The following is an 8,590-nucleotide window of genomic DNA, read 5'->3' as shown; positions in this document are numbered from 1 at the left end:
CTCCTTGGTATGAAACCTGTAGTCCACTACAGTCCTTCTCCTAGAAGCATATGGATCTGCTTCTCTCCATTTCCTGAGCCCTGAGTCTCTCCTGAGCTTCATATCCTCAGCCACAGGATGAGCATCGTTGTGGTCTGGGATCTTGGGCTTGAGCTTCCGAAGGACACTCTCTTCCTCTTCCTCAGCAACAGTCTCAGGCACTGGGGCCTTGTTCTTCTCAATGGCTAGGATGCTTCTTGTGTTTCTCTTTGGTGCACTCTTAGGCTTAGATGCAGCCTTAGGTGCTTCCTTGGGCTTGGATGCAGCTCCCCCTAACCTTATGGCATCTCCCATAAGTTTGGGTGCCTTGGGCGCTGGTGCAGCTGCCTCTTCTTCCTCCTCCTCTTCGACCATGATGGAGGCCGTCCCAAGCACTTTGGCTACAGTCTTCTTCACTCTCTCCTTCCTTTTCTTGCCCTCAGCAGCTGGCTCTTGGGAAGTGGGCTTCTCAGTTGAGGCTCTAGCCTTTGACATGGGCTACCTGCCTGCTGGCCTTTTGATTTTCATACCTGGCTTAGTGCCTTGAGCTGGTTCAATTCTCTTGGAAGTGGCCTCTTCCTCTGCCACATAGTCCTCATCTTCAGAATCTGAGGTTTTCTTCTTCCTTTGTCTCGTGGCAGCTTTAGGCAGGTTGCTGGGTGTGCTCCTGCTGCCATCATCTGAGGAACTTGAGGGGCTAGTGCCCTCACTCAACTGCACTTGCTGCTCTGACAAGTTTTGGCTGTCACTCTGGTCTGACATGCTGCAAACTGTCTGCTGACCCTGTGAATAGATTATAGAGGAGATAGAGTGGATGAGCATCACAAAATGCAGAGATTTTTGCAAAAGAATGATCCAAAAACTTAGTTTTAGTTTCCCACTGAAATCATCTCGGATCTACCGATTTTCAAACTCGGTGATACCGAAGCAGTTTTGGAACCTAAACTAGTGAACTCGGTAGGACCGAGTCACAGTTCGGTGGCACCGAGACTGCTAGGGTTTCACTGAGTTCAAAAATCGGTCACACCGATAAGTAATTCTCGGTCAGACCGAGTCTCACTTGTGCAATGGCATAAGCCAAATCGGTGGGACCGAGTTTTTCAACTCGGTGGGTCCGAGATAGTTTCGGCGGAAACCTAAACCTAGAATTTTCGAATCAAACCTAATCGATGAGCGTTTTGTCTGGATAGAAGTTTCTCAAACGTGGCAAGAATCAATGCGATCACAATGTGCTAGGAATCAGATTGAGGAATAGCACAAAGATCAAGTCCATACCCAATTCGGCGGGGACTTGCTACGGCGGCAACGGCGGGGCAGAATTCCCGTTGACGGCGACGGAGACCAGCGACTGGAGGCTGCTGGCGGCGAGAAGACGATCCAGAGACCTCGAGGGCAGAGCAGGCTATCGCGCGGGCGAAGGGGTTCGGAGAAATTTCCAAATTTTGCCCGTGACTATATATAGCCCGACCCTGTCGGTGTGACCGAGTGGAACAACTCGGTGGCACCGAGATTCATAACTGCGTGCAGTTACTGAAACTCGGTGTGACCGAAAGGTTCAAATTGGTTGCACCGAGATCGAAAACCTAGATCAACTTAATGATCTCGGTAGGACCGAAAGTGGAGTATCGGTCAGACCGAGAATCATAAAGAGGTTTTGGAAGTTTAAGTCTATGACGAATCGGGGACTCCGAGCGCTCCTCACACAGAGTGGTTCGAATCTGACTTGATCAAATTTTGTGATGCAGCATGAATAGAGTTTGAGACGAGAAAAGCATAGATAGCTAGAGGAGGTTCTTAGGCATTCTTGTCCATCCACTTGGCAAAAGAAGATAAAACCAAGAAATCAAAACAACAAGTGGATGTCCTCGAATGAGTAAAATATGCAACCAGCATGCTCACCCAATAAGATGGCAAATGAAATATGTGGCAAGGCATGCACAACCAATTCTAGCATCTATCAAGCAATTTGCGATGACTAGGTCATCTATATATGAGTATATTGACTTAGGAGTCAAGTGAGAACACTTGATCATAGGTCATACTCATCGTTTAAGCTCAAGTGGGGTTACCACTTTTACATAAAGCATTGTTGTGTTCACATCTTTAGAGTTGCTTTAGCTCAAGTCTTAGAGTAAAGCTCCCCCTAGATGTGATATCCCCCCTAAGAGGGATGAACTAACCTTGGGTTTTGTCGATGATGACTTCATGTATATATCGAAGATGTGGATGCTCAATGTTGATGTAGATCTCTTGGAGCTATCCATTTGAGTGAATTGCACTTTCAATACCTACATGGGTTAGTCCCACAAGGAACAAACAAGGATATCCATAGACATAGAGTGATACACAAAAAAAAGATGATGTCCATGAAAACTTTTAGGTTACCTTGTCCCTTGTCTTACCAACAAGAGGGTTTGTGACTCCTTGAACTAGTGCAAGATGTGGAAGTTGATTGCACTTGTTCTTGCCAAAATGATAAGAGTGAAGTATGTTGGCGGAGTCACCCTCAAGAACTCTCTAGTTCTTCTTCTTTTGGATCCACATCATCTTGATGGGAATCCTTGGAGTTGTAGTCGTACTTGATGAAGTGGAACTTGAAGTAGTCCTGGGAATCCACTTGACTAAGGTCTTAGGAGCTTCTTCAAATGCATCAATTTCCTCTTGAAGCTTGTCCTTGCCTTTTTGCTTGTAGTCTTGTGGTGGAAGATCATCTTGAGCTTGTGTCCCCTTGAAAGAAGTATACTTCTCTTGTTGAGGGACAAACTTTGTCTTGGGGTATTGATCTTCTTCTCATTCAACTCCATTGGCATTGAACTTTGGTTCAAAACCAACACCTTGATTCTTCCGGTGCATACCTTGCTTGCGCACAATTTCCTCGAATTGCTTACTCCCGGCAAGGCTTTTGTACACTCCTTTCTCTATAATTCCCTTCAATAAGCTATTTTCTTGCTCAAGTGTAACTTGGCTAAGAGAATCATTAGTGGAATCAAGAGAACTACTAGAAGCAACAATATTGGATTTAGCATGATCATTGTTACTACTAGAGGAAGAATCTTTCTTGTTAGACTTGACTTGAGGCATGTAAGTGGATAAGAGTAAACGCTTGGCAATGTAAGAAGAACTTTTCTTGCGGAGATCATCATTGATTGCCTTTAAGAACTCATGCTCTTGCTCAAGATTGAGCTTTTCAAAGCGTAGTTTCTCATGAGCTCTTAAAAGTTCTCGATGATCTTCGAAGATAGTGTCATGAGCTAACTTAAGAGTTTTTAGTTCTTTAGTTAGAGCCTCAATCTTCTCCTTATCATTGTCATTCGTTTTATCTTGATTAGCATGATTAATTGGTCTTTCATCATAGTATTCATCACTAGAGTTGTCACCAAGAAAATCATCACCTAACAAGTCATCTTCATCACTATTGAAATCAACATACTCGGGGTGTGTTACCTTAGGACCTTTGGCCATGAAGCATCTTCCAATTCCTTCATTTGGTGAGTCAAATATGTCGTAGGAGTTGGTTGACACAAGTGCTAGACCGGCAACACCTTCATCTTGAGTATCTTCGGAGTCGGAGTGATAACTTCTCTCGGAGTGGCTGTCGGAGTCGGAGCCGGATACCCATTCACTAACATGAGCTTGATGTCTTCGTCTTGTGTAGCTCCTTGATGATTTTTCCTTCCTTTCCGAATCCTTGCTTCTCCGTGAGTATCTTCGTTCATAACGATCATCTCTACTCCTTCTCTCTCTTGGTGGTGATCCTTTGCTTCTTCTTTTTGGAGAATCTTCTCTTCTCTTGCAGGGAGCCGTACACTCATTGGAATAGTGTCCGGGTCTTCCACAATTGTAACAGTTTCGCTCTCGGCTACAAGATCTTTTGTCATTGTAGGACCTTGACTTGGAGCTTCTATCTTTGCTTCTACTCTTGTAGAACTTGTTGAAGTTCTTCACCATTAAGCTCAATTCTTCATTGAAGTCTTGTTTCTCACTTGATGATGTAGGGGTTTCACATGAGGCTTTATAGGCACCACTTGATTTGTTGTGAAGTTCCTCTTTATCCTTAAGTGACATCTCATGAGCAACAATTCTTCCAATCACCTCCGTTGGCTTGAGATCTTTGTAATTGGGCATCATTTGAATCAATGTGCACACGGTATCATATTTTCCATCCAAGGCTCTTACGATCTTCTTGATGATGAATCTATCGGTCATCTCTTCACTTCCTAAGCCGGCAATCTCATTTGTGATGAGAGCAAGCCTAGAGTACATTTCAGCGACACCTTCACCATCCTTCATCTTGAACTTGTCAAGTTGGCTTTGGAGCACATCCAACTTGGATTCCTTGATGGAGTCGGTACCTTCGTGCATATCAATCAAAGTGTCCCAAATTTCCTTTGCATTCTCAAGGCGGCTGATTTTGTTGAATTCTTCGGGGCACAATCCGTTGAAGAGAATATCACAAGCTTGAGCATTGTATTGCAACATCTTCAACTCATCTGCGGTAGCTTCACGGTTTGGTTCTCTCCCGTCAAAGAAGTCACCTTGCAAACCAACACACACAATATCCCAAACAGCGGGGTTATGTCCAAGAATATGCATTTTCATTTTATGCTTCCAACTAGCAAAATTAGTGCCATCAAAGTAAGGACCTCTACGGTGATAATTTCCCTCGCTAGACGCCATACTCTCCTAGGTTGTGAAACCAAGGCTATGACCACCAAAAGCTAGGGAGATCAAGCAAATGGAGAACAAAGCTCTGATACCACTTGTAGGATCGAAAGTATGTCTAGAGGGGGGTGATTAGACTACTTGACCAAATAAAAGCTTAACCTTTTCCCAATTTTAGTTCTTGGCAGATTTTAGCTATTTTAGGACAAGTCAAGCAATCATCACACAATTCAAGCAAGCATGCAAAGAGTATATTGGAAGCAGAAAGTAAAGCATGCAACTTGCAAGAATGTAAAGGGAAGGGTTTGGAGAATTCAAACGCTATTGGAGGCACGGATGTTTTTCCCGTGGTTCGGATAGGTGGTGCTATCCTACATCCACGTTGATGGAGACTTCAACCCACGAAGGGTAACGGTTGTGCGAGTCCACACAGGGCTCCACCCAAGGGCAACGGTTGCGCGAGTCCACGAAGGGCTCCACCCACGAAGGGTCCACGAAGAAGCAACCACCCACAAAGGGTCCACGAAGAAGCAACCTTGTCTATCCCACCATGGCCATCGCCCACGAAGGACTTGCCTCACTAGAGGTAGATATTCACGAAGTAGGCGATCTCCTTGCCCTTACAAACTCCTTGGTTCAAATCCACAATCTTGTCGGAGGCTCCCAAGTGACACCTAGCCAATCTAGGAGACACCACTCTCCAAGAAGTAACAAATGGTGTGTAGGTAATGAACTCCTTGTTCTTGTGCTTCAAATGATAGTCTCCCCAACACTCAACTCTCTCTCATAGGATTTGGATCTGGTGGAAAGAAGATTTGAGTGGAAAGCAACTTGGGAAGGCTAGAGATCAAGATTCATATGGTAGGAATGGAATGTCTTGGTCTCAACACATGAGTAGGTGGTTCTTTCTCAGAACATATGAGTTGGAATGATGTGTGTGTTTTGATGGCTCTCTCACTTAATGAGAAAGGGGTTGAGGGGTATATATAGCCTCCACACAAAATCCAACCGTTACACACAATTTACCAATCTCGGTGGGACCGAATCAGAAAACTCGGTCTAACCGAAATAGTAAACCTAGTGACCGTTAGGAATTTCGGTGGGACTGACATGCAACTCGGTAGGACCGATTCGGTTAGGGTTTGGGCATAACGTAATCTCGGTGAGACCGATTACACAAATTCGGTGAGACCGAATTTGGTAATTAGCTAACCAGAGAGTTGGTCAGGCAAACTCGGTGGGACCGATTTGCTCTTTCGGTGAGACCGAAAAGTTACAAAGGGGAGACACTGAGTTTACATTGCAATCTCGGTGGGACCGATTCGCTCTTTCGGTGGGACCGAAAAGTTACGAAAGGGAAACAAAGAGTTTGCAACCCCATCTCGGTGGGACTGAGATCCTTATCGGTAGAACCGAATTGCTAGGGTTTGGCAGTGGCTAATGACAAGTGAAACTCGGTGGCGCCGGATAGGAAGAATCGGTAGGACCGAGTTTGGCTTAGGGTTTAGGTCATATGTGGATATGGGAAAGTAGTTGAGGGTTTTGGAGCATATCACTAAGCACATGAAGCAAGAGGCTCATTAAGCAACACCTCATCCCTCCTTAATAGTATTGGCTTTTCCTAAAGACTCAATGTGATCTTGGATCACTAAAATATAAAATGAAGAGTCTTGAGCTTTTGAGCTTGAGCCAATCCTTTGTCCTTAGCATTTTGAGGGTTCCACTTTCACATCCATGCCATGCCAATCATTGAGCTTTCCTGAAATAATTATCTTGGAATAGTATTAGCTCAATGAGCTATATGTTGTTATGAATTACCAAAACCACTTAGGGATAGTTGCACTTTCACTAGTGCTTCCATGAGCCATAGTAGTCCGCTACAGCCCGGTTCACCGGAGTCCTGCTAGCCCAGCACTACTGCTCAGGACACTTGACTGGCCGGCATGTGTTTCACTTCGTTCCTGTGTCTGTTCCTTCAGGGAAATGTCACGCGGTGACATCCGGAGTCCTGCCTAGCCTGCTACAGCCCGGGTTCCCGGAGTCCTGTTAGCCCAGTGCTACAGCCCGGATTCACACGCTGCTGACCGACATGCTCGATGTGATGCCTGTCCCCATAGGTTAGTGCCGCTTTGGGTTCACGACTAGCCATGTCGGCCCGGGTTCTCTGTCATATGGATGCTAGCGACACTATCATATACGTGAGCCAAAAGGCGCAAACGGTCCCGGGCCATGGTAAGGCGACACCCGTGGGAATACCGTGCGTGAGGCCGCAAAGTGATATGAGGTGTTACCGGCTAGATCGATGTGACTTGGAATCAGGGTCCTGACAGCGTTGGTATCAGAGCCTGACTGCCTGTAGGATTACCAAGCCAAACTGGTCGAAGTCGAATCTATAAATGCTTTAGCTATGTAAGGGAATTGATTGTGGAAGGGAACATAAGGCTCTTTTTACTCCTTATCCTCATGACCTTCTGATCTGAGTCATCTTATCCTTTCTACGGGGTTAAGAACTAGGTTTCTCTTCTATCTCTCAGGATGACGTGTTACTAAACCGTAGTTGCCCAGGATTGTTGAGTTCAAGCCTCAGTTCAGTTCCTACTACTTCCATATGTTCATAGCTGGCACCAGAACCTTGATATGATGTTGTTAAGTGGTTATGCCACCATTTTTGCAGGTTGTCTCAAATCTTTTTGAGCAATTACAACCGTTATGCTGTCCGAGTCATCCCAGGTTTCTAATTAGTCTGATGCATTTGCAAATCCTTCTTCCTATCCCGATGTCCTTTGGGCCAGATTAAGCACTCTAATCGATGATTTGAGGTACTCTATTGCCTCGACATATATGTTGGAGCTATTATTATGACCCTAGGTGTTTTAGGGATTCACCTAGTAATCTAGCCATGTTTTGTGTTCCGGTGTGATGATTCTGGCCACCATTCTTGAAAGCATCCCGTGATGCCATGTAGTGGTAGGTATTCTATTCATGGGTTCTTGAACCCGAGATTCACCCTACTTACCTCCTGTTGATAGTGTTTGCTTGTTCCTTTAGGATGTTAGTAACCTTTGCATTAGTCCTCGAGGTCCGTGGTATTTCCTTCTTCCAAATACTATGAACCACTTATGGCAGAAGTTTGTTGGATCAAAAGATCACAACAAGAGTGCTCTCGATGAGTTTCCCATTCTATATTGTGATTCTGCCAGTCCTACCATTCTGCATGGGTTGTCTGGAAGAAATGTTGAGCTTTGCTCGACATATTAATCTATGCATCCACAACTCGGAAAATTATATGTTCCTTGAGTTGTTCCTCTTCAAATGTATCCCGACCATCCCCTATCAGTTGATAGCCAAGAGTATGTGTGCATTTGTGTTCATCAATGCCCTTTTATTCTTGTGGTCCATCAAGCCATTCTATTCTGAAATGACTAGGAGAAACAAACTCCAGTACCTCATCCATATCCAGGATTGGGTCAAAGTAGTTGTGTTCTGTTCTGCAGATCAAATGCCAATCCAGCTTTTGCTCTGTTCTATCCTGGAGTATTACCCCCTTTATGTCAGGATTGCCATGAGAATTGCACCATCTCTTATGCACTCTTGACACAGTGATACTTCTCGCTATCATTATTCATTCCTCGGTCCCGTGTTGTTGTAACCGGAATGCTGACAAGTGAACCATGATGTGTGAAATTTATACTCCTAGCAACCGTGTTGCTTGGTAGTTAATGGACAATATTCTCATTCTTAGTGTGATGGTTATTAAATCATCATTCTAAAATTGATCGTGCTACCTAGTCTTTATTTCTGGTGCACTCTTTGATCAATGAGTGAGCATTATTCAACCCCTTGCTTATTTGATCAGATCGTCTTGCCTTGAAAAGCAAGATTGTTCCCGAGCTTAGAAACATATCGGTGG

The sequence above is a fragment of the Triticum urartu genome, chromosome 1A, assembly GCF_056163025.1.
Source record: "Triticum urartu cultivar PI428250 chromosome 1A, HENAU_Tu73, whole genome shotgun sequence".
Lineage (NCBI taxonomy): Eukaryota > Viridiplantae > Streptophyta > Magnoliopsida > Poales > Poaceae > Triticum > Triticum urartu.
The sequence above is the reverse complement of the archived record's forward strand: the minus strand, read 5'-3'. Positions refer to the sequence as shown.